We start from the raw sequence: 25,008 nt of genomic DNA on the forward strand, positions 1-25,008 counted from the left end.
TGCCAACCACACCTTGAGGGGCAAGGTCTAGTAGAATTGCTGCATAGTGTTGGGATCCCATTTAAATTGGATGAGCCCATATTTATAATGGCTTACATTTTCCCTCTTGTGTATATTTTTCTAGCATCGCTTGATTGCTTGGAAGTAGAGAAGAAGAACACAGAAAGTACGGGTATATAATTGGATATGGAAGGGCCTGAAGAAAAGAGATAGATGGATTTGGGGAAAAAAATAAAGAGGTTCAGAATACTCTAAGTCCTGATGATGTTGAAAAACTGTCATATAGAAAGTGACTGGAAAAGCAAGCTGAAGGACAAGGAGCTTGTGGGTTTTAATTGAGTATTACAGATGATCACTAGATTCTAGATGTATCTCTGGAAGAATATGCCTGGAGTGGTACTGGGCACTCAGACTGTAGGGTTAGGGACTTTGCCTGTCTTTGAAAGGGCACCCCAACAGGAGAAAAATCAATAAGCCTCTCACTGTTTGTATCCAATTGTCATTAAACCTTTCTTACTTTAGTGATTATCATAAGATAAATCAATAACATGAATGGGTTCATAATAGATACCTTGATTTAATTTCTAGTTGCTTGTAGTTCACAGAAAAGTGAGGTATTCTGTATCGAGAAAACCAATTTTATTTTTTTTAAAGATTTATTTTTTATTTATACAATAGCTGGGGTACAGGCCAGAGGTGCGGGAGGATGAGAGGATTCACCAGAGACGGAGTGGGGAGCAGAACAGGCAGGCAGACCTGAGTTGGCAGCCTGGTTGTGCCAATGTTTTGTCACTCTCTTTAGTGTTTCTGCCTGAATAGTGATTTCTATTCTCTGTGTTTCCTTAAAATCTGCCTCCTAGAGGCTGTCAGTCAAAGCTGTTCCCCTTACTGATTGGAGCTATAGATCAGTTACATAAAACAAAGGAAAAGTGTCTCTTATTCTGATACATGTGGATTATGTTTTGGCATTAAGTCTGACCCTGAAATGTAAGAAGTCCAGCTATTTATTTTGAATTTGGATGAATTTAGAAGACTGTACTCTTTATCTTGGAAATCTGGCTATGGAAACATCCTACACTCCAAAACATTTGGATTCCTACAAAATTTCTTAGAACTTTTTGCCCCAAATCTACCCTTTACTTTCCTGGATCATTTATGAGACTTTGATCCCTCTCTATTTGATTTGTCCCTTCTTGGTGAGAGCGTTGATAAGAATGTAAGTGATGAAAATGAAGTAAGCACCATACCATTAAATTGGAATATTATGATAAATTGCAAGACAAGGGAAGACAGTTTAGGAAGACTGACTTTCGGAGCTTAAAATCCACTCCAACCTCATGAGATAATAATTTTAGGAGTGTTCTTTACCCTTCTTTTGCATTTTTGTAAGCTAATGCTAAACTGCAATTCTTCTGTTTCAAAGGAAAAGGACCACAAAGCATCTTTGACCACCAAAGATCTCAGCTCTTACAAAATATTTTGATGAGCTAAGTGTAAATGAATCAGAAAACATATGGATTAAATTTCCAAATTTCCACCATTATACTCATGGGAGGTCTCTTATTTTTAATGAGAAAAAAAGAATGCAGTTGACAAGCAGGAATTAGGTTTTTCTGAATCAACTATTTAGAAGCCAGGTCAAGAGATTTTCCTGAATCTCTTTTGACTTTCTTTGCCTTTATTTGTCCATTTGCCCAAAGGAGAAAAATGAATAAAATAGAGAAAACCAATTTTATTTTTTTTTAAGATTTATTTTTTTATTCATACAATAGCTGGGGCACAGGCCAGAGGTGCGGGAGGGTGAAAGGATTCACCAGAAACAGAGTGGGGAGCAGAACAGGCAGGCGGACCAAAAGCACTGCTGAGGGGAGCAGCGGGGTGACAGGAGAGGTCTGCTGTGCCATGTGGGTTTCTGCCTGGCCGGCCAGGAATCGAACCCAAGCTGCAGAGGGTGCGGACAGCGTCATAGCGCTGTGCTCAACCCGCCGCGCCACCAGGGAGACCAAGAAAACCAATTTTAAAGGTAAACATCCCTCTTAGAAACATTCTTACTAAAGTTCAAAGTTGCAGAGTTAGCCACATATTTATTTCAGACAAAATTTTTTTAAGAGTATCACTGGTGCTTTCATTTCAATGATATTACCTGGTCATAGAGGCCTGACAGATTGCTGTTAGGACTCTTTTTGGGTCAAATTTAGATGGAGTTGAACCTTTTCTTTATTTCCTTTTCACCTCATTTGTGGCATTTTTTCCTCATCTCATGCCCATGGCCCTGGGATTGTGTCCTTTCTTCCAGTTTCCTGATAACCATCCATGGGGCATCCCACTCACATGACTGGCATCACATATTTCTGTAGTACCAGCTCCACAGTGTCCAAATGGCACATGTTAATTTCTATAAACTGCTCTGACCTAGGTCCAAATCTCTTCAGCAGAAATACCCTTTGCTCAACTTAAGTCTTGTCAATATGTGTTATTCAGTGAAGTATGTACAGGGCCACAGCAGTCTGGCCAGTCACTATTTCCCCCACTAGGATGAATCACATGGCCATCATGCTTGTCTTATCCTTTGTATCCCCTGCCATTTGCCATGTGACTTTGAAATTTCTCCCAGGAAGGAGTAGAGTGTCCTTTCCTATAGTTTGACTTTTGTCCACATGACTGCCTTGACTAATGAATTAGTAGTGGATATGAAATAACCAAAGGTTTAAAGAACTCTTACCCATATAGACTTGCTCACTTCTGTGTCTTCTGTCAGCATGAGAAGAAGATGTACAGGCTAGTCAAGGAGCTAGTTGAGGCACAAGTGGAGCCATGCCGCCCCAGCCAGACTCCCCCAGAGAAGCACAGCCTGGCGCATCTACCCTTCCCACGTAACCCCCAGAAGCATGAGAGCACTAGTGCATTCAAGGTCTACTCATTGTTCACAATCAGCAGACATGTAGAAGGGCCAGCTGAGGTCCAGTTGATGACAGATGAGCTAAAAGCTGCTGGCTGTGTGCCACCAAGTTTGTGTGCTTGCTTGTTACACAGCAGCACTGTGAATGTGACTGTTATATACTCTTCTCTATGCTCCTTCTGGGAAACTCTTGAAGGGTTCCTGTGAGGATGGTTAAAACGTGCATATCTGGAAATCCTCTCTGATGGACTTTCAACCTAGTGAGAGTAGAATGCACCTGGCAAGAGTCTCAAAACTAAGTTTTAGTTGGGTAGTCTTTGCAAGTTCCTCTGAATTTTTAAGACACTTTACAGCTATTTATCACCTGGTGTATTTCTTCTACCAAACCCTTCTTACCCCATTTACTGAGTGCCTTCCATGGGGTCAGCAATTTTCTAAATGCTTTACATGTGTTAACATGCTAATTCTCATGGATGACCTATGGGATTGAAAAGACTATTATTTCCTCACTTAGGAATGCCAAAGTTCATTGACCTTTATGCTAACTGTCATATGCATAAATCAAGTAGTATTGGGCCTCCCTGGTGGTGCAGGTGGTTAAGTGCAGCACTGTGAAGCTGTCCACAGGCTCTGCAGTGCCAGTTCAATCCCTGCCGGCCACGGAGATACCCACATGGCGTGGCAGACCTCTCGGCTCAGCCTCTGCTCCCCTCAGTAGTGTATTTCATCAGTCTGCCTGTTCTGTTCCCCACTCTGGTGAATCCTCTCATCCTCTCACTCATCTGGCCTATACCCTGGTTCTTGTATAAATAAATAAATAAATCTTTAAAAAATTATTATTATGCCTGTTTATTAGGTACTTTCTATGTCATTAAATTTTACATCAATCTTATGTACTAAAAATTCTATGAGTATCTTCACTTGAAGGATGAGAAGTCAGGATCAAATGTTCAGTGTTTTGCCCAAGGTCACACAGTTTGTATCACTGCTGAAGAATCCACAGCTCAGAGACTACACAACTTGGCCCCAGTTGCATGAATATTCAGGATTAATGCGGATCTTTCTCAATCAGCTTCATCTTCATGTTTGTGCTTAGAGGAGCCACCAGAGCGATGTTATACAATGCTGGGTCGGTGTTACGTCCTTTGCAACACCAAGTGAAACAAATTTCTAAACCAGTTATTTAAACCAAGACACCTTCCTTCAAGCTGACTGCCTAGGATTCTGGCTAGTTATTTCTGTACCAAGTCCAAAAAAACCAGGGTGGATTCTATTCCGTAGTAGTTATCTCATTTACAGCAGATCCAGTTGTCATCTTAGAAAGACCTTTACAATGCAATAATAACACTTAATACACCTTCACTAAGTTTCACAGGGAGCAGCATTTCCCACAAAGCTGGGGAACCTAAGAAAAAGGAAAATGTTTGAAAATTTACTTTCTTCTCTCTATCATTCTATCAGAATGTTTTTGCTGCTGCTTCCCAATTCTAATTTTTTCTTGCTTTTAGGCTTAGTTATAGAGGTTAACATCCTACAGAACCTTTTTTTGTTCTTTCCTCCCAGCTCCCCAAGTAGATCTGAGATGTAAACTCATGGTTGGAGCACGGCCCTCTGACTGCCTCAGTTTATTCTTGCTTGAACGTGAAGGCCTGTATTGAGGTTACCTGTCAGCCAGGAGTTTAAGAAATAACTGAGCTGGTGCTTTTGATATAAGGAGAAGGCATGAATTGACGGCCAGATGTTTGTGTTGAATAGGACTGCTCAGCACTTGGAGGATTGAAAGAGACAAGCCTGTTTTAGGAACTAGGATGAAGAATTCATTGTTGCATTCTGATTAGCTTGGTTAAGATAATTGAGTGTGGTAATTAAGTATATGTACGAAGAGGTCTTTTTAAAAAGTATGTCAGCAAATGTACTTTTTGAGTGATTATGTAAGAATCTGGATAATTGCTATATAGCGTGTGAAGCTCATAATAGCCTTCTAATTACCCATTAAGCAAGGTACTGTATAACTTAGGAAGCAAAGTATTTTACTAGTTAGAACATGGTCCATAACTAGTAGATCCTAATAAACATTAGACTCTAGCTGCGATCTTTAGAGAAATTACAAAAAAAAATAATAATTCTTATGAGTGAGTGAGTAAACATATGGTCCTGGGTAGATCTAAAAGAAGAGGTCCAGTGAGAGATAACTATTTCATGGATAAGTCTTTAGGAGCTTGCAACTTTAGTCTTGATTTTAGAAATAGCATGGATGTTCAGAGTTCAAAAACTTTCAAGCTTGATTGAAATCTTTACAACTTATTTTCCAAGACAAACCAATGTCAGAGGAAGGCATCACATGAAGAATTTTAATGCTTTTGATGTAAGGACACGTGTGGAGGGGGACTTGCCCCAGAGAGATGGGACCAAGGATGGACCTCAAGGGTGCCCAGAATAGCAGAGTAGCAAAGTGTCAGGAGTTAACCAAGTTTTGAATCCTGACTCTTGTTTCTTCTTAGTTTTATGACTTGGGAAAATTACTGACTTCTCTGAACTTCATTTTCATGATGCAAAGGGTGTAGTCATTGCTAGCTCTGAGTAAGATTGCTTGAGAATAAATGGAATAATGTCTATAAAGTGGCAGCAGTGAACATGACCATGCATATCAGTAACTTTTCTCATTTCCTTTTCACTTTCTCTTGTTGCTGGAGACTGTCTTAATCAAATTTTATTACCTTTTGGTATTTAGCCATTCCTCGTTCTTCATAAAGGGTTGAATGAATGTTTGCTTTTGAATGAATGAGCCAGTGGAACCACGGACATTGACTTTGAAGGTGCTGTCTTAAGTGTGACACAGGTGATGGTAAAACCAGCTGGAGCCAAACTTTGCTATTTAGAAATCCTTTTTGCCTTTAAAAATTAGTTATTTTTTAACTATGGTGAAAGTGACATATTTACCATTTTAATTATTGTTAAGCGTACATTTCAGTGGCATTAAGTATAGTCACACTGTGCAGTCATTATTACTACTATCTCCAAAACTTTTTATCTCGCAAAACTGAAATTATTGCACTCATTAAACATTAGTTCCCCATTTCTCACTCACACCCAGCCCTTGGCAACTGTCATTCTGCCTCTGACTCTATGAATTTGAAGACTCAAAGTGCCTTCAATGAGTGGGGCGTCACACAGTATTTGTGCTATTGTGACTGGCTTATTTCACTTAGCGTAGTATCTTCAAGATTCATCTGCTCTGCATCATGTCAAAATTTCCTCCTTTTGCAAGGCTAAGTACCATTCCTGAATGTGTGTATATTACATTCATCTTATTGATTCACCATTGTCCATCTGCCAGTAGACCTTTGGTTGACTATTGTGAATGATGCTGCTATGAATGCAGACATATAAACATCTCTTCAAGACCCTGCTCTCAGTTCTTTTGGCTATGTACCCAGAAGTAGAATGGCTAGATCATAGGGTAATTCTATTTTTAGTCTTTTGGAGAAACATCATGCTGTTTTCCATCTTGGCCGCCAGTTCACATTTCTACCAACAGTGTGAAAGGGTTGCTGTTTCTTATCCTCATCAACACTTGTTATTTTCTTCTTTTCTCTTAAATAATACCCATTCTGATATGAAGTGGTATCTCATTGTGATTTAATTTGCATTTTCCTAATACTGTGTGATGTTGAGCTTCTTTTCATTGTCCTTGTCCGCCATTTGAGTATCATCTTTCTGGTTCACTTTTCAAAATCCAGCAAATCAAATTGCACCATTTTTTTTACTTTTCCTCACCTACTCCCATTTTCTCCAGAGAAAATAAAATCCACCTGCATTCATAGTTATTCTAAGTCTGTAGAGTGTAGCACTGGCTGCTTCTTTCTGTCTTTATAATTAAAACTCAATGTTTTGACCTCAGATTATCTCTCTTTAAAGTATTTCAGAAAATCATCTCAAGGGAAGAAGGTAAACCCTTTATGTATATGATTGTTTTTCTGATAAGGACAGTGCACAACATAAAAATAAAAAATAAAAAATAAATTACACTGGAAAAAAATGAGTTCAAATGTAGCACGAGATTTACATTTGATATGAGAAAAGTTTTCCTCCAGAAAATGCTAAATATTAAGTTATTAACTCTTTTCTTGGAAAAGATTATATCTTTAAAATCTATTAAAATGTAGAATTTATATTGCCCTGCAAACAGCAGCATCTAAGACACTTTAATTGTGCACATGTATACGCATCTGTGCCCCAATTTTTGGAAGTAGCATGCTTCCAGTCATTTGCTATCTTAGGAAAGTATAATAACTATAAATAAATTTATAAAGAAATAATAGAAATAATTTTAAAATCCAATTTGGCAGCAAATTTTAAATGTAACTAAAAGCAATTGGAAAGACTGTGATGTAATAGTTTGAAGTATTATATTTTAGATGTATTATTTTTATAAAAGTAAGCACATTGATGACATCACATTTGTACATTTTGACTCCAGTTTCTTTGCTGTGAATCTATTTCAGGTGTCCTACTGTCTTTGCAAATCTACTAAAGGATCTTTCATTCCATTTAAGCATCCTCTGCTTCAGTGTTTCCTCATGTAGTTTTCTCATGAATTAAAATTAATCATTTATTGAGGATATATCTTCTCATTATATCTTGTCTTTATTGGTTCAAAAAGTATATTTCATTATTGATAAATTATTTGTCAAGTTCCTATTTAACTAAGGTACATTGGAAGTGTTTCTCTTTAATTCAACATATAGCAAACCAAGTAATCAAAAACCTTTTCAAACTTCAGCAATTTCTTTGTTCATATCAAAAGAATTTTCTGGTAAAATGTTCTCCATTGTATCCTTTTAGCTGTTTTTACTCTTTTAGGAACAACACTTGTATTTCCATAGAATAGAACTCCTTTATCATTTGTCATTAAGTAGAAAAGACTTAGATGGACCCTTGAATATTTATCATCAAGTTTATTGAGTTTTTTAATGTTTGGGTTGTGTATCACATGATTTGATAAATGTTGAGAAAATTGCAATTTTGACTCCTTGTTCCAAATGCTTCATGTCTGTTTCTCATTCTCTTTCTTGTCTATTATCTATATATTGTGATAAGCAATGTTGCATGGTCCACCTCACCTTAGTAGGAGGTTTATTGTCAATGATAAAGGATGGAAACTCATATTAGACATGATAATTCTAGATGATGAAATCTCTTTGGTTTATCAATGCTTTTGCCCTTATTAGGATAATGATAAAAGCTACTTGTTAAAGCATTAACTATGGTCTACAGGCTTTAGTCACTTAATTTCCCTGACCAGCCACTGCTGTAGGGATGACTTTTCATGCCACTCAATTTTGGACCCCATGTGATTGTGAGATTAAGTAACTTCCCCAGAGCCACTGATCTAGTGTCTCATCGTGGCAGGAATTTGCGCTGGGGAGTATGGCTCCAACTACATTCTTATTCCCTGCTAAGCTCTTTCAGCTCTGCCTTTTGTTTGTTCTGTTCTTGCATTTGCAAGCAATGCCTTTTCAAGCTGTGGCTTCTTTGTATGGCTGGTCCTCGTCCATTTTATGAAAGCTAGTTTAGCTAAAACTAGATAACGCTATCCAGAATTCCAGTGAACTGGAAGAAGTAAAATGTGACAGGTGACAATGAGGTAGATTAACGAGGACAAGAAGTCCAGGGTTATAATTAGTCTTTTTCCTGGTCCCTTATTTAGGTTCTAAATTCCTGCTATGAGTGGGACCATCCGGTATTTTTCTTTTTCTTTCTGGCTTATTTAGCTGAGCATGATCCCTTCCAGCTCCATCCATGTTGCTGCAAATTGCATGAGTTTATCTTTTTTGAGTAATATTCCATTGTGTATATGCACCACATCTTCTTGATCCAGTCATCTATTTTGGGGCATTTGGGTTGTTTCCAAAGCTTAGCAATTGTAAATAGTGCTGCTATAAACATAGGGGTGCAGGTGCCCTTTTGAATTAATGTTTCTGTGTCCTTTATAATAAAGTAAAAATCAAAATCAAACCAGAGACATGCCACAGGGGTGAGGAGGAGAGAGTAGGATCAAAACAAGGGGGGTGGGAATTGTGTGGGGACTATAACCAAGATGAAAATGCATACATTGTACAAAATGAAAAATGATGTAAAAATATACAAAATAAAAAAGTGCAAAGAATATAAGTGGGAAAAAAAGAAGTCAAGGATGCTGTTGTCAGTGACACTATGGGGTGACTTTTGTCACATCCTCTAGCTGAACACAGCACTTTCTGATATAGGGCATCATGACAGTCCCCATGCCCACTCTGTACTCTGAATATTAGCAGAGCTTGGTTTCCTTCTCAATTTTAGACTAAAAAATCAATGCAAATAGAAGTTCTAATATTATTTTTCCATGCCCACAATGAATTATCTTGGGTACTTTCTAAAGTATAAGTCACTCTCTTGGGAGACCACAGTGATACAGCAAGATGAAAATTTAATGGAGACTAGAGAATAAAATAATCGCTTAACTCTGGGCTGAATTTTTAGGGAAGAGCCAAAAGAAAAAAGAATGCAAGAGGTCAATGAAGATTAACACTTTAAAATCTCCTCTGGTCTCCATAGAGACAGCAAATTCAAGCAAGCAGTTCAGCTCTCCAAGAGTTTTGAAGGATAAAGTGTCTCTAAATGTCAAAAACTATTATCAGGCTTAACTGGAATTGGCTTCTGAGCCTTTGCCTGTGGTTATCCATCACTCATCCTTCAAATACCCTTCCCGCAAGTGGTGGCTGAAGCTTGAACCTGTGAAAAGTCCAGCGTGGTGTGTTCTGACTGCCAGCAGGCTCTGCTGCGAACCCAGAGCCTTAGTGACTCCTTGAAGGGCTCAGTGTCTTCCAGTACTGGAAGGCTTAGAATGTCACGAGGCCAAATTGTTTGTTTAAAAAAGTTCACGGTTAACCTCTACGTTTTTCCACTGGTGAACCTTTCCTGCTTTTTGGATATGGAAATAGCCGATAATTTTATTGACCTGCACATTTACTCTCATCTTATATTAAACAGCCTAGAGATTTAAGGGGTGTTCAGAGAATTATAGTGTCTCAGTATAATGAATGTCTTATGTTACTGGGCCTGAGCCAATATACCCACTACCTTATAATTTTTCCCCCTGATTACTCTGCTCCAGGCCCTTTGTGTGTTGTTCGCAACAACTGGATTTCAATGTCTGCTCCAGTGTCTTTCAAAAATTCCTGGAGGCCATTCTGGCTTACTCTTTCAAGTAAATCTCCCCTTTCATAATTTACAGCTGTCGTAGAACTTCTGGTCTTACTGGTGACCCATTCATTTGCCCTTACCAGGCAGTGGGATGCTAACAATCATCTAGACACTAGTTGCAGAGAAATTCAGTCTTTAGGATAGCCCTTGGTGAGTCCAGCTGACTTTTCCGTTCCTCTCCATTGCAACTTTTCTTACTAATTAACTCCATCTGTAATGTTACAGAAACTTTTTTCCTTCTCTTCCGTTCTTGGTTGTCCACAGCAAAATCAGACCATTGAACTGAACCCTGTGAGGTGCTTGTTTTTGTTTTTTAATTATTTTTCTATAGACAGGTGGTAATTTTACCAGGCTATGAATGTCAGGAGAGACATGGAAAGTAACAGCCACCAAGAGAGCCTATATATTTTTAGAAAGTCTGAAGTTACAAAGTAATGAGATTGATTTCCATACAAAACATCAACATTGATCTGCCTTAAGATTAGTCCATAAATCATGGGGCAAATGAACAACACTCTGCATTTTAGAGTTTGGTTTATACATACACATTTTATAGATCATATTTGATATTTAACTACATGCATGTGCTGAAGTTTGTACATTACTGAAGTGGTCCATGAAGAATGTCAATGGTTTTTCCAACTAGTATTTTAACTGGAGGAAAACTCGAGAGTCTAGTGTAAGCCCCACATACTGCCAAGAAAGGCAAAGTCTCTACTACTGAAGCTTTAACAATAATATGCTTTTGAATGGTCAAAATGCATTTTTGCCAGTGAATTCAAAGTACTTCTGTCAGACACTATACCATTGTTACTATTTTTATATAGACCCCGTCACTTAATAATTTGCATGTATTCTCTCTTTTAACACTCCTGACCATCTTACCAAATTGATGTTATTATGTCCCTATTTTAAAAGATGAAGAGAGGAATTGAATTGCTCACTGCAATATTGCCTAGTTGGAAACCAACAGGGAGGTGTTTTAAACCAAGTCCAAGTCTCCAAAGTTTTAACTCTATGCCCCTCTGCTGTACTGCTTCTTCCTATCAGATATTTTGATAAGAAATCAGCAAGCTGCATTTGCCCTTTAACAGTAGGACAACTAGGTAGTTTGTTCCAAATCACCACAAATTATGGAAAGATCAGATAAATATGCAATTAACAAAAGATGACATAGTTTAGAAGGCAAAATAAAATCTGTATAGTGCTTATAAATGAAAAATAGAAATAATTTTACAGCACTAGTTATATATCAGGTTACAAACATACAAACACACATATGTCATATATATGATATTATACATATATATGTAAAGTCTTTCCTCTATAACTATCCTCTCTCAGCATAATGAAGTAGGGGGTATTATGAAACCCACTTTATAGACAAGAAAACTGAGGCGTAGGGAGAGGAAGTAGCTTGCTCCAAATCATGCTGCCAGGAAGTAAAAGGATTTTACATTCAGGTGGTCCTGTTCTAGGATCCATGCTCCCCTGCATCTCCCTTTCTTTCTTTGCCCTTGACCCCAGATCTCTTGGTGAAATTTCAGAACTTCACTTGAAGTCCCTTATCTTTTGAGTGCTACAGACCAAATGAATGAGGCGTGAGATCAGCTAATAAGAGATCATGGAAATACTGAGTATCAGACAAAATTGAAGACAAAATTAGTAATTTTGTCATGAGAATATGACCTAATCTGGAGCTCCATATGGTTCAGATTGAATCCAAATTCATGGAATTGTGACAACCCCTCCCCCCCACCCCTTCTTGCTTTTACTCTGAAGTCTATGTTGGCGAGACAAATATTACTCACTTGGTGTGTATCTGTTTGATGGCATTCCTTCCCTTTTGTTGTTGCATGCCAAATTCATAATAGAATACCTCAGGTACTCAGGCAATTTCTTGGATAATTCTCAGTAGAATTCTGCAACTGATTTACTTATATGTGGTCATATTTGGAATTTGAGACACAGAGTAGGGAATGGACCACCATATGTTCATCCTGACACAAAAAATGACTCTTTTAACAACCTTGGATCATCTAGGCAGGAGACATAGATTTGGCTGGAGTAATAATAACAAGGGAGGTCATTGAAGCCCCAAGCTTTCCAACTTATGGGGTGACTCATTTTGTCCATATGGCTCTCCAGTTGACCCAGCACCATTTGGTAATATGGCCACTTTGCTTGTTCAGCACTACAGTGTTGTCTTTTTTACAAATCAGGGAGTAGATATGTGTGGACATATCTACACATATCTATAACAGTGCTGTTCGGTACCATTTAGTCATTTTTGTCTTATTTTCATGCCAATATTGCATTTAATTAATTACCCTAGTTTTATAATAAATCTTTTATAGCTTTCTGGAAATGACAGAGATTTCCATTTCAATGTTGAATATAAATAATAATAGCTATTTCATTTTTGCTATTAGGGAAAATTCTCCATAGTTCCTAATAAGTATAAGGTTTAAAAAAATAGGTATTTTATAAGTTTAAGTGAGATTTCTGTTTAAGAATTTTAAAAGTGATAAATGCTTTTCTTATTTTGTCAACCTGTTTTTCAATCTATCAACACGGTTACTTGATTTTCTATTCTTACATTAGATTTGATTGTTAACACACTCTTGACTACCTGGAATAAACCTCACTTGGACTTGAGGTATTGTTCATTTTCTATATTACTGAAAAAAATCTGCTTGTATTTTTTTAAAGGATGTTTACATCTAAGTTTATGACAGAGATAAGCCTGTTATTTTCACCCCACCCCTTTTTTGACTTTCTTGTCAGTTCTTGGAATCAAAGATTTTCTGACCCCCACCACCCAAGAAAGAGTTAAGAAGCATTTCCCTTTTATCCCCCTAGTCTTTGAAAGAGTTTGTGTAAAATACCTTATTTTTTCTCTATAGATGGTTGAATGAATTTGCTAGTCAAGAGCTCTAGGTTTAGATCCTTCTTGTGGGAAGGATCCCATCACACATTTAATTCAGATTTTCTTTCATTTCCTTTATAGGTTTGGTTGGTTGCGATTTTAAGAATTAAAAAAAAAATATTAATTCCACTGACCTAAAATTGTTCACAGTATTATTATTTATAAAATAGCTGTGATATCTGTAGTGATGTCACTTTTTTTCATTCTTGATATGGTTAGCTTGTGTTTTCTCCTTTTCCCCCTAAATAATCTTGATTGGTTTCATTTTTATTAATCTTTTAAATGAAATAATATTTGACTGTAGATTTTTCTCTATGGCATAATTACTTTCTATTTAGTCCTACTTTTTGTTATATCCTTCCTTCCACTGTCATGGCATTTATGAGGCTTCCCCCCCCCCCCCTAGTTTTCTGGTATCTTGAATCTTTGATTTCACCTTTTTTCCTTTTCATTTAAAGCTACAACTTTCCTCTTAGAACTACTTTTTATGCATTTCATAAATTGTGATACATCATTTTCAATATGTTTGGTTAAAATATTTCCTGATTTCCATTGCTACTTCTTTGATTCATGGGCTATTTAGAATTTTGTGGCTTACTATCCAAATACTTGGAGATATTCAAACATTTCTTTGTTGTTAATTCTTCATTTATACTTGATTTTTAATCCTTTAAATCTTCTTTAAATTTGCTTTATTGCTCATGTTTTTATCTGTTAAATATTCTATGTGTACTTGGAAAATAACCCTGTAATTACATTTGTAGGCTATGTGTTTTATGTCAATTAAGTTAAATTATTTGTGTTCCATATTCTGTGTTCCATATTCTTTGTGAGAATTTTTTCTGCTTTTTCCATCACTGAAGGAAATGCATTAAACTATCAATATTATTTATTTCCCTTTTGTATGCATCAACATTTGTTATATATGTATGAGTTATGCTATGAGATGCATCAGAGTTTAGGACAATTATATTTTCTTGTTGAATTGAATCTTATCCTTTATTTTTTTTTTTATAAATTTTATTGTTATATTCCCCATACAATTGCAGCCCCCCATTCTGACCCCAATCCCTCCCCTCCCGCCCCCGCCCCCCTAAGAGTGTCTCTGGTTCATAGTTTTTTGTTGATTTTGATTTTCACTTTCTTATAGTTATTCATTTTCCTGGTCCCTTATTTAAGTTTTCTAGTGAATCTTATCCTTTATGTCTAGTAACACTTTTTGCCTTAAATTCTAATTTTTGATACTAAAACAGGTATAAGTGATTTCTTTTGGTTAGCATTTGCAGAGTATATCTTTTCCAATCATTTTACATTTAAAGATCTGAACTTTTCTTGTTAAAGTGAGTTAATTCTATGAGCCTATAGTGTTTTCTTTTCAGCTTGACAATTGTTACTGTTTTACTTCGTGTATTTAGTTCATTAATATATAAAATGCAATTGCATATATATTTGGTTAAATCTATATCACTAACATTTTCTCCCCTCTGGTCTTTGTTTCTATTATTTCCCTTTTTCTGCTGCCTTTTGTCATTGTCAATATTTTTTATTTCATTTTGTCTTCTCTAATTGCTACACGTATTTGTATTTAAGTGGTTACCTTGGAGATTCAAGTGTGTATCCTTTAATGACAATCTTTCTTAGTTCAAATTTATTAGTTCCAAAATGATTCAAAGTTCTACTTTTTCTGTACACTTCTGTTCATTGTGCAGTTTTGTCATATTTTATTTTTGCGTATGTTATTATACCTCACAAGATACCATTGTTGCTTCAAAGGGTGAATACAGCTTTTTACTTATTTACACAATCATTCTCATACTCTTCATTCTTTCTTGCTCTTCTGTGCTTTCATCTTGGATCATTTTCCTTTGGCTTGAAAAACTTTTAGTCTGTTTTGTACTATAAGTTGCCTTTAACACATAATCTCAGTTTTCTTTAATAATTATATTTATATTTTTACTGTTTATAAAATTCTAAGCTGTATTTTTTTTTCTTTCAACAATTTACAAGTGTCTTAACATTATTTCTGACTTTTATAGTATGTTGAAAAACTTGCTTCTTTTAAAATAATGCCTCTTATTCTGGATTTTTGTCCTTGATTTTTAGCCGTGTTCATCTACTGGGGTGTGTGTGTGTGTGTGTGTGTGTGTGTGTATGTGAGAGAAGAGAAAGAGAGAGGGCTTTTATGTAATTATCTTGCTCATATTTTGAATCTATCAATGAATCCTTTTCAAATTTGGGGTGGCATTATTTCTTCAAATTCTTCCCCTTTCAATCTCTACTTATCCTGAAATTTAATATGTGTACTCTAAATGTTTCCTATAGGTATTCTCTTCTCTTTTTGGTTATCTCTCTTCTTTTTCATTCTTCAGTTTGGATTTTTTTTTATTGGTTTATCCTTGAGATATCTTTTTTTTGTTTTTGCATTGTATAGACTTATGTAGTTAGTCTAGATAATTGTGTTTTTCATTTTGAGAATATATATATTTGATTCTTTTTACAAATTCAGGTTATCAAACACAATGTTTTCATCCATTCATTTATATTAGCCATTTTTTCAACTAATCTATTCAGCTTACTTACAGTTACTATTTTAATGTCTTATATACAAACTTCAATATCTGGATCATCCAAGGGTCTACTTTTGTTGTTTAATTTTTCTCTTGACTATCAGATAAATTATTTGTGTTTTATTTTTGCCTTTTAAAGTTTTGTGCCAGGCTTTCTGTGAGAAAAAAATAACTGGTATTGAATACATGCCATTTTCCTGAAAGAAGAATTGTTCTTTCTTTTGTTTGGCAGATATTATGGGGCGAGACCATTTAAGTCTATGCAGTAACTGACATGATTATAGCTTGGTTGCATTTTCAGTTACATTAGCTTAATTCTGCTGCATCACTTATCTTCTCATTGAGATCATGGTAGGGATCTCTTTCTATATTTTAAAAACATTCAAACTTAATCCTTCTGAGGTTTGAATTTAGCTTTTTAGTCTCCAGTTATGTGCACCATCAACATCAGGCAAATGTCTTGAGGAGGATATGAACCATGGTTGCATGCAGGACCTTTTATCCCAAGTACCAAGAAATTATGGAAAAACTTATTCTGCCTTCTCACACTATCCTTTCTCTTTGGTTGTGGTTCTCCCCAGTTTTGATTAAAAATCTAATGCATCTCTACTTCCTCAGTAATCAAATTTATGTCTTTCATAATTTCAACATGTTTAAAATCTATCAAGTATTTTGTGCTTATTGAAGAATTTTGTCTCATAGCATCATGAGCACGTAAACACCCCAACACTTGCACAGTCTCACCATCTAGCAAAGGTCATTTGGGATCATGCATTTCAGCAACTTAGATCTTAAGCCTTCATGACAGCCTGCACAGATTTCAGAAGTACCATTGTTTTCATCTTTCTTGGTGGAGTCACTCTACATATGCCAAGTCTGACCCTGATCCTTTGCTCAGAAGTGGGATGTGCCCCTATGAAAGAAACAACCACCAGTTAGTAGCTTTTCTTGGAATGACTCTATTCCTTTGAAATTTTAGTCCACTTAACTCTCTTTGCTTCCACAGTTTTCTGATGTTGCTAAAAATATAATTTTGCATTTCACTCCTTTTCTTCCTTAGTTATTGCAGCAGGAACAAGGACCTGCTATTATATACAATGTCCCCTCTGAAAAGCAAACTGCTCCTTTCCCTCCTCCTCTTTCTTCTTTATTTAGAAATGTTTCATCTAGTTTTCTAACTAATTATATGGTAATGCATATAAGTTTTCAGACTTTTATACTAAGAAAATCTCATTTCTTTCACATATGAGTTACTTATTTTGAAAGAAATTCCTATAGAATATCTTCTGGTTCTCTTGCTCTTCATCCTTTGTCCTGGATCTTTGGGTATTGGTGTTTTCTAGTTAGCAGAGTGCATTATAGGAATTTTCATGGATCCCTTCTATATTAGATATGTAGCAATAATTTAATTCTACATGAAGAAGCCTGTGAATCACCTACAAATACCACACTGACCCATATTAATTGTGTTCTGATTTTATCAAAGGCTCACCTGGATCTCCAAAATTTTATGACCATTCCCATAGCTGCTGACATAAGTCAGAGAGGAAAGACAGATATTGTGGTCTTAACTGTTCAATTAAAACATCTTAATTTTGTGAAAATTATATTTTATGAAAATACATAACCGTGTGACTTTATTGCTAAGAATGACCCAGATAAGCAAGTGGCCTTGAAATATAAACTCCTTTAGCTTCACAAAACATCTTCATTAGTAACATACTCATTATGTTACAATTGGTTAATAATTTATGTGGTTAGCACACCCAGATCCAAACCAAAAACAAAAACAATTTTAGCTCATATCAATAAGGAGTTCTCTGCTCATTGTGTTGCCCCTATATTTGATAAAACCTCCAAAGAGTATAAAATTTTGGAGGTATGATATTTCTTTTCAAAGCAAATGGATTCTCCTGATGAGAAAGACACCATGTTATAGTGGCTACCAAGTCCAGGTTTTTAAATCCCAACAGCACAAATATTACCTTTATGATTCCAGGCAACTGTGTTAATATTTTGGTACCTTGGTATCCTCATCTGTAAAATGCATCCGTTTATATACATGTGTGTAAGTGTATATTCATGTATATAGATATAAAGTATATGCTTATATATATATATTTCTATGTCTATATTGAGAGAGGGCCTAGCATATCGTAACTATTACCTGATATTTACAGTTAATTTTATTTGGATTTAATCCTGAGTAAAATAAAAAGATCATTCTCTTTCTACTATTAGTATTGCTTGTTATGTTTGGGAGGGAAATCATAAAGCCTAAAACTTTTTGACAAAAGGCATACATCACTAACCTTTTAGTTACTTATTTTTAAGATATATTTATTTATGCATACGAAATCTGGGGTGCAGGCCAAAAGTGTGGGAGGTGAGAGGATTCACTAGAGACAGAGTGAGGAGCAGAATACACTGAGGGAGCAGCAGGGAGACAGGAGATGTTAATTGAACTCATGCTGCAGTGGCTGCTGATAGCTTCATAGTGCTGAGACTTAACCACTTGTGCCACCAGGAAGGCCACCATCACTAACTTTTTACAGGCTGTGGCATGCCTGGGAGTCTGTGTGGGAGGAAATGTTGCAACAAGGAGACTTGCCTTCAAAGACCCTGAACCCCATCTGAGAGAAAGTCACCTGCTAACATTGTTCCCCGCAGGTGTTGGACTTCCTTCACATAGGCACAATAGGTGTGACTTTAAATTGTTCCTTTTCTCTTTGCTTGGAGTGAGTGAAATGATGACTCCATTTAAAGAGAAAGTTGTTCCCAAGATACAAAATTGACAAAAAACGAAAACTCAGCCTTGGTGACTTGCCTCAAACAAACTTAGGATAACACTAGAGAGGAATTCCACACTAAACATTAAATATTAGTGCTTAAGTTCTTAAATGTTTTCTGTATTTCATTTACTTGGCTCCTTCAGAAAATACATTTTCAATTTTTTTTCTCAGGAACGTAATTTGTCAAAACACTTGATGGTATTCTCAGCATGGGCTGCTGTTTGTTGGTGGTGTGACATATATAATTGGATACACATGTTGCAATTCTTTTACACTGATACATCTAGGAACTAAATTAATTATAGTTTGACAGCCAACTAGCTTCTAAATTTGTCTCAATATCTGGTTCTCACTGCAAAGTAGCATGGTAAAATATTTGATAAAAATTGTATGTTTTGAAGAGTGCTGTTTAATTTAGAAGTATATCTGGGGTCTCATATAAGATATATATATATATAATACATATATAAAATGAAGTTTTTTTGCTATTGCAGTAGAATAAATTAAAGAGGATTAATTTTTTATTTCATTGCATTTTTGAGAAATTTTATAAAAACTTATTTTGTAAATTGGGTAATTGGAATGTGGCAAAAAGAGGTTATTCAGATTAATTACTCCTTCTGGATGGACTAAAAGCCATCACGTTACCACCACCATATATGTACTCTAAATGTGTGCAACTTTGCCTTCTCCCAAGAGACCATGAGGCTTTGAGAACAGAGATCACATTTTCTTTGTTGTTCAATCCTTTCTGCCTAAAATATTAATGGAAAGCAAAATGGTTGCTGCTTAAAGATCTTCGTGGTTATGACCTCTGTGTAGAGTAAGAGGGATGCTTTGGAAATATCAAGCTGACGCTGAGATCATTGGTAGGATGCAAGCATCTGCATCACGTTGAAAAGGAGTCAACATAATAGAGCGTTGATGGCTGGGAGAGAAATTAATCTATTAAAAGGGCTAAGTAAGGATGGGATTTGGAATGCAGGTGATGAGACACTGCTTCCTAGAACAAATAGAGTTCAGTTCAGGTTTCTTTGTAGGTGTGCTGGAAGGCAGTGGATTGTTCCTACTCACTAGCTATAGCCTCTGGGAAATTGGAGGTGTGGTCACCTGCAGGGGATTCACAGAAGCCAAGGGATTTAAAATGGTGAGGTGTTGATGAAGGTCTTAATAGGTTCTTTGGAGAATGAGGGCTGAATAAAGTAAAGGAGAATTGAGCAGAATCAGTAATACCTTGAGGGTGGGGCTCTGTGTTTTCTGAAACTTTGACCTGCAAGTCATTGTGACTTATCTCCAAGTTGTATAGGAAAGAAGGTGGACTTAGTGGTGGGAACAATTAAGGAGCTTTTGTGGAGGGGAAATGCAGGTAAAGAACAATTTTTGAGTGAGCAGAAAGTTTATAAGGCTGTGGCCAGAGAAGATAAGATGTTACATTTCATGTAATGAGGGTTACAGTGGACTAAGAATGAAGAGCCAAAGAAGTCTGTAGGGAATGGTGTTGGAGATGAGGAAGCTGAGAAATTAAGAGGATACTACTGTGGTGGGGATGTCATCTGTGTGGTTACTGATGTCTGAATGGGGATGGTGAACTGGGGTGCAGAGAAAGACAGAAACTCTATGCTAAAGACCTTGATGCATGAAGAAGGGAGACTGGAACATTGCTGGGTGGCACAGGAGAGTAGAGGAGAGCCAAATAGCAGGAACTTCAGAGGGGAAAGAGGCCTTGCCAGAAACTGAGAAACATGGGTTTGGAGAACTGCAAGGGAGTTTGCATTAACAGTGAGTGCCTCCCTAGTGCCAGGTGCTGGCCTGCACACGCCCCTCTTGAGTTGCTGTAGTGACAGGTAGGCATGGTCAGGTGCATGTAATGCACACAGCACAATGAGAGCATGCATTGAGCCCAAAACCTTCCAGTCCAAGCGAGATTTAAATGACTGCATCCAGGAGAACCCTGTGTATCTGACAGATACACACAGTGCGGGAGGACTCAGGATACCTGCGTTCAAGTCACGGTAATATAAAGAGAAAGTCGATGACAGCCTCAAAAGGAAACATTTTAGAAGTTAAAGAAAATGGAGTGTTTTCTAAGGTCCTTCCTGCAACATGATCCCCAAGAAGGAGGCTGGTTCTGCCTGGAGTTTTTTGGAGGAGCTCTGTCCCGGCGCTCACAGAGCAGTCACACTGTGGACACTACATCTTGATCGCTGGGTGCTCGCCTTCTGTGAGTGGGGCTGAGGAAATCAGTGGGGTAGTGGCCGAGATGGCTTCCTGCCCACGTGAGAAGTCCTGAATCATGGGCGTCAGGCCTCCAATGACTAATGTCCACCCACTGACCCTCTGTTTGGAGCTTGGGTGCTGGCTTGTTCTCTGGCAGATCATTCAAGGCAGGGATTGTCATTTCCTAGGACACAATGCCAGGTGAAAGGGTTCATTGTAACAATAAGAATGACATGGTAATTTAGGCATGGGAATGCAATTTAGTCAACCTCCTCATTTCCTAAATGAGTTCAAATTATAACAGTCTCAGTTTTAGAAATGTTCATTCTTTTCATTTTTTTATTGGGGGAGGGTGGGAGGTGTGATGGCAGGGAGCATGGGAGGAAGGGCCTTTCCATTTTCATAGCTGGGACTTCAGATGACTGCGTCACGGTGCATTGTCTGCAGGAAGTGGGAGCAAGAAACACGAACTTTGACAGTGGGACCCAGAGGGCTCAGTGTTTCTCAGACAAGTCCAACCCCTTACACCCTTGAGACCTGCTTTCTTCCTCCTTTCTGTTTTTCTCTAAGAGGCACCAAGTTGATAGAGTTGTCAGTAATCCAGTGGGAACCTGCTTGTTAATCGAAAACCAGCACAGTTCCCTCTACAGTAAGAAGGGCAGACAGGGCTTGCTTTGGGGCTCATTAACCATAGTGAACTATTTTGCAAATGTCTTAGGTTCAGAAAAACCCAAACCACACTGGGCCAGCTACTTTTTCTTCTTTACTGCTAAACTTATGTATACTTTAAGGAAAATAGAACCCATGTGTTTCTGATTCCTGTACACTAACTCATCAAGCAGGATTTGTTAAAGCTGTTTGATGTCCTGGATGCATTTTGAGATATTTCCTTGTGACTTTTAAAGTCTTTTATTTTTTTTGGAAATAGGAAGTTGCGTTTTTATGAAATTTAAATGAGCTTGAACCCCAAAAGGTCTGATTTGGGTCAGAATTCTGAATCGTTGGAATTAGTTGAAAACATGCTCTATTCCACTTTCAAAGGAATTCCACTTTAAGGAATAACCCCATATTGTCCATAAAATTGCCTAAAACTTAGTTGGAATATACTCGAGAGGAGGAATAAAGAAAAAAATATTTCATGCAAAACACATTTTATTAATGAAACTCAATAAATATTTCTGATTAAATAACAACCTAAGCTAAATTAGCCTTACAATGAAATAAAATAAAACTCAACCAGATAAATCTGATGAGAGTGAAATATGATTCTATTAGTAAATTGTTGTTAATCTTGTGGTCCCAAAGTGAATTTCAAGTAAATAGTTTCTTCTAGTACCTCCTACCAAGCCAGTAAGAGAATTCGCAAGGAACAAAACTGTTTTCATGTCTTGGGAAATATCCTCTTCTCTTAAACTTTCTTTTTCAGCAGCAGAAAATTTAAATCGAAACAATTGAAATGGATAATCTAAGGGCCATCTACTCTCCTTTATTTCTGGGTAGAAATTCCATGTAGGGGCTGATGGAACAAAACAGCTTAAATTCTGAGTATTTGCAACTGTTTCTCCTTCCACCTGGAATAGTCTTTCCTAGATGTTCACAAGTCTGGCTTCTGTCATTTCCTCACAGAGGGTGTTACTACTGTCCTGGCTAAAGTGGTCACCCTTCCCCCTTTCAAAGAATTCTCTATTCTAATTCCTTGTTTGATACTTCTCATAGGAATTAGCACTGTCTCCAAATTACTGACTTATGTCAGTAACGTTCCCTCTTACCATGGGCACTCTAAAGACTTAGTTATGCATACAAGAGCTGGGGCATAGGCCAGAGGTGCAGGGGGTGGGGGATAGGTGAGAGGATTCACTAGAGACAGTGGGGAGCAAAACAGGCAGATCTACTGAAATACACTGCTGAGGGGAGCAGCAGGGAGACAGGAGAGGTCTGCTGCGCCATGTGGGTAGCTCCCTGACGGGGGATCAAACTCATGTTGCAGTGGCTGCTGGTAGCTTCATAGTGCTGAAACTTAACTCCTTGCACCACCAGGGAGGCCCCACCTCTGGCACTCTAAACCCATCCCTATCATAATACCAGGATGCTGTTGGGCAAATGGCAAACACTCAATGCTTACTCAAGTCAACTGTCATTTATTCAACCAAAACCTATTGACACATAACACCAGTTGACATGCATTTTATTTCAAAGAAGTCAGTTTATATCTAAGAGCTATGATGACTGTGTCCTCAAGCAAACTTTTATCTTACCACACACCCCTCTTATGAATTTTAGGATTTACTTGTAACTTTCTATAAAAAATGGCAGTTGAAATTTTCATTAAACACATGCAGATCAATTCTGGGAGTATTGCCCTCTTGAAAACATTACGTCTTCCAATCTGTGAACACTAGATGGTTTTCCATGTATTTAGGGATAATTCAGTGTCTTTCAGTAGTATTTTATAGTTTTATAAGAAATGGAAGAAATTCGAAGTAAAGAATGTTGAAAAAGAAGACCTAAGTTTCAGGACCCAAACTTCCTATTTCAAAACGTATTGCAGGATAATACTAGCATGAGGGTGTACACACATACACGTGCAAGTGTGTACATGTGCACACAAACACACTCAATAGAATAAAACTTGGAGTCCAGAAATAATAATCCCTTACATTTATGATCAATTGGTCTATGACAAGAGTGCCAAGTCAATTCAATGGGCGAGGAATTTCCTTTCAAATGATTCAGAACAACTGGATAGCCTTAAGATAAAGAATGAATGACATTGGCCTGTTATATCATGCCAAATACAAAAATTAACCCCAAATGATTCAAAAACCCAATTGTGAGAACTAAAACTATAAAATTTTTTATAAAAGCTTCCTTCAGTCAATTTTGATAATGGATTAAGCTGTCATTTCTTAAATATGACACCATAGCACAGGCAACAGACGAAGAAATAGATAAATTGAGCTTTCCTAAAATTATGACATTCAGAGGATACCATCAAAAAAGCAAGAAGGAAACCCACAGCACAGGAGAAAATATTTACAAATCCCATGGTTGATGAGGAATAAGTATCCAGGGTACATTAAGAATTCTTACAGCTCCAGAGTAAATAGATTAAAAAACTGAATTAAAAATGGACCAATGCGACAGAATTTGAATGGACATTTCTATTTAGAAAAATGGATAGCTAACGTGAAAAACTGCTTAACACCACTAGTCATTAAGGAAATTGCAAATCAGAGTCACATGCTACCACTTCGGATCTACTAGGATGACTATAATAACTTTCAAAAATGAAAAATGACAATTGTTTGTAAGGCTGTAGAGACTGGAGCACTTGCATATTGCTGGCTGGAATGTAAAATGGTACAGTCAATGTGGAAAATTCTTTGGTGGTTCCTCAAAAAGCTAAACATGGAGTTATATGACCTAACATTGTCACTCTGAGGAATATACTTGAGAATTGAAAGCATATGTACACAAAATCTAGTCCATGAATGTTTATAGCAGCATTATTCATAATAGCGAAAAAGTAGAAATGTCAACGTCCATCACTGAAAGAGAACACAGAATGCATTGTTTGTAATAACAGGAAATTATTCAGTCATAGAATAAAGTGCTGATGCTCCATGCTATAGAATATGGACAGACCTTGAAAACATTACAGTTAGTGAAAGAAGCTGACACAAAAGAACACATTTTATTTGATTCTACTGAGAGAGAATGTCCAGAGCAGGCCAACCTATTGAAGAAGTACATTAGTGTTTGCAGTTTGCAAAGTGTGAGTATTGGGGGACTGAGGAGTTACTGATTATGGGCAAAGTGTTTCATTTGGGTGTGATGAGAAAGTGTTCTAGAATTAGATATTGGTGGTGGCTACACAATTGTGTAAATATACGAAAAACCACAGAATTGTATACTTTATTTATTTTTAAAGATTTATTTATACAAGCACTGGGTACAGTTAGTAGTGTGGGAGGGTGAGAGAATTCACCAGAGACAGAGTGGGGAGCAGAACAGGCAGACTGATGAAGTACACTGCTGAGGGGAGCAGCAGGCGGCAGGAGAGGTCTGTCGCGCCATGTGGGACCCTTGCCGGCGACCAGGGATCGAACTGGCGCTGCAGAGGCTGCGGGCAGTTTCACAGCCCACGCTCAACTGCTGCACCACCAGGGGAGGCCCGGAATTGTATGCTTTCAAAGATGGTATGAGTTATATCTAAAAATATAACTGGTTTCATAATTACTCACTTTTTTTTTGTTGTTAATGTCTCATTCCTAGGGGCATTAATCCTACTTTTCATTGTCTTTTATTCATTTTTTTTGCATTCTCACTGCTTGGGAATGAAAGAATAACCTGGAGAAA

The sequence above is a fragment of the Talpa europaea genome (genome assembly GCF_964194135.1).
Source record: "Talpa europaea genome assembly, chromosome: 7".
NCBI classification, from domain to species: domain Eukaryota; kingdom Metazoa; phylum Chordata; class Mammalia; order Eulipotyphla; family Talpidae; genus Talpa; species Talpa europaea.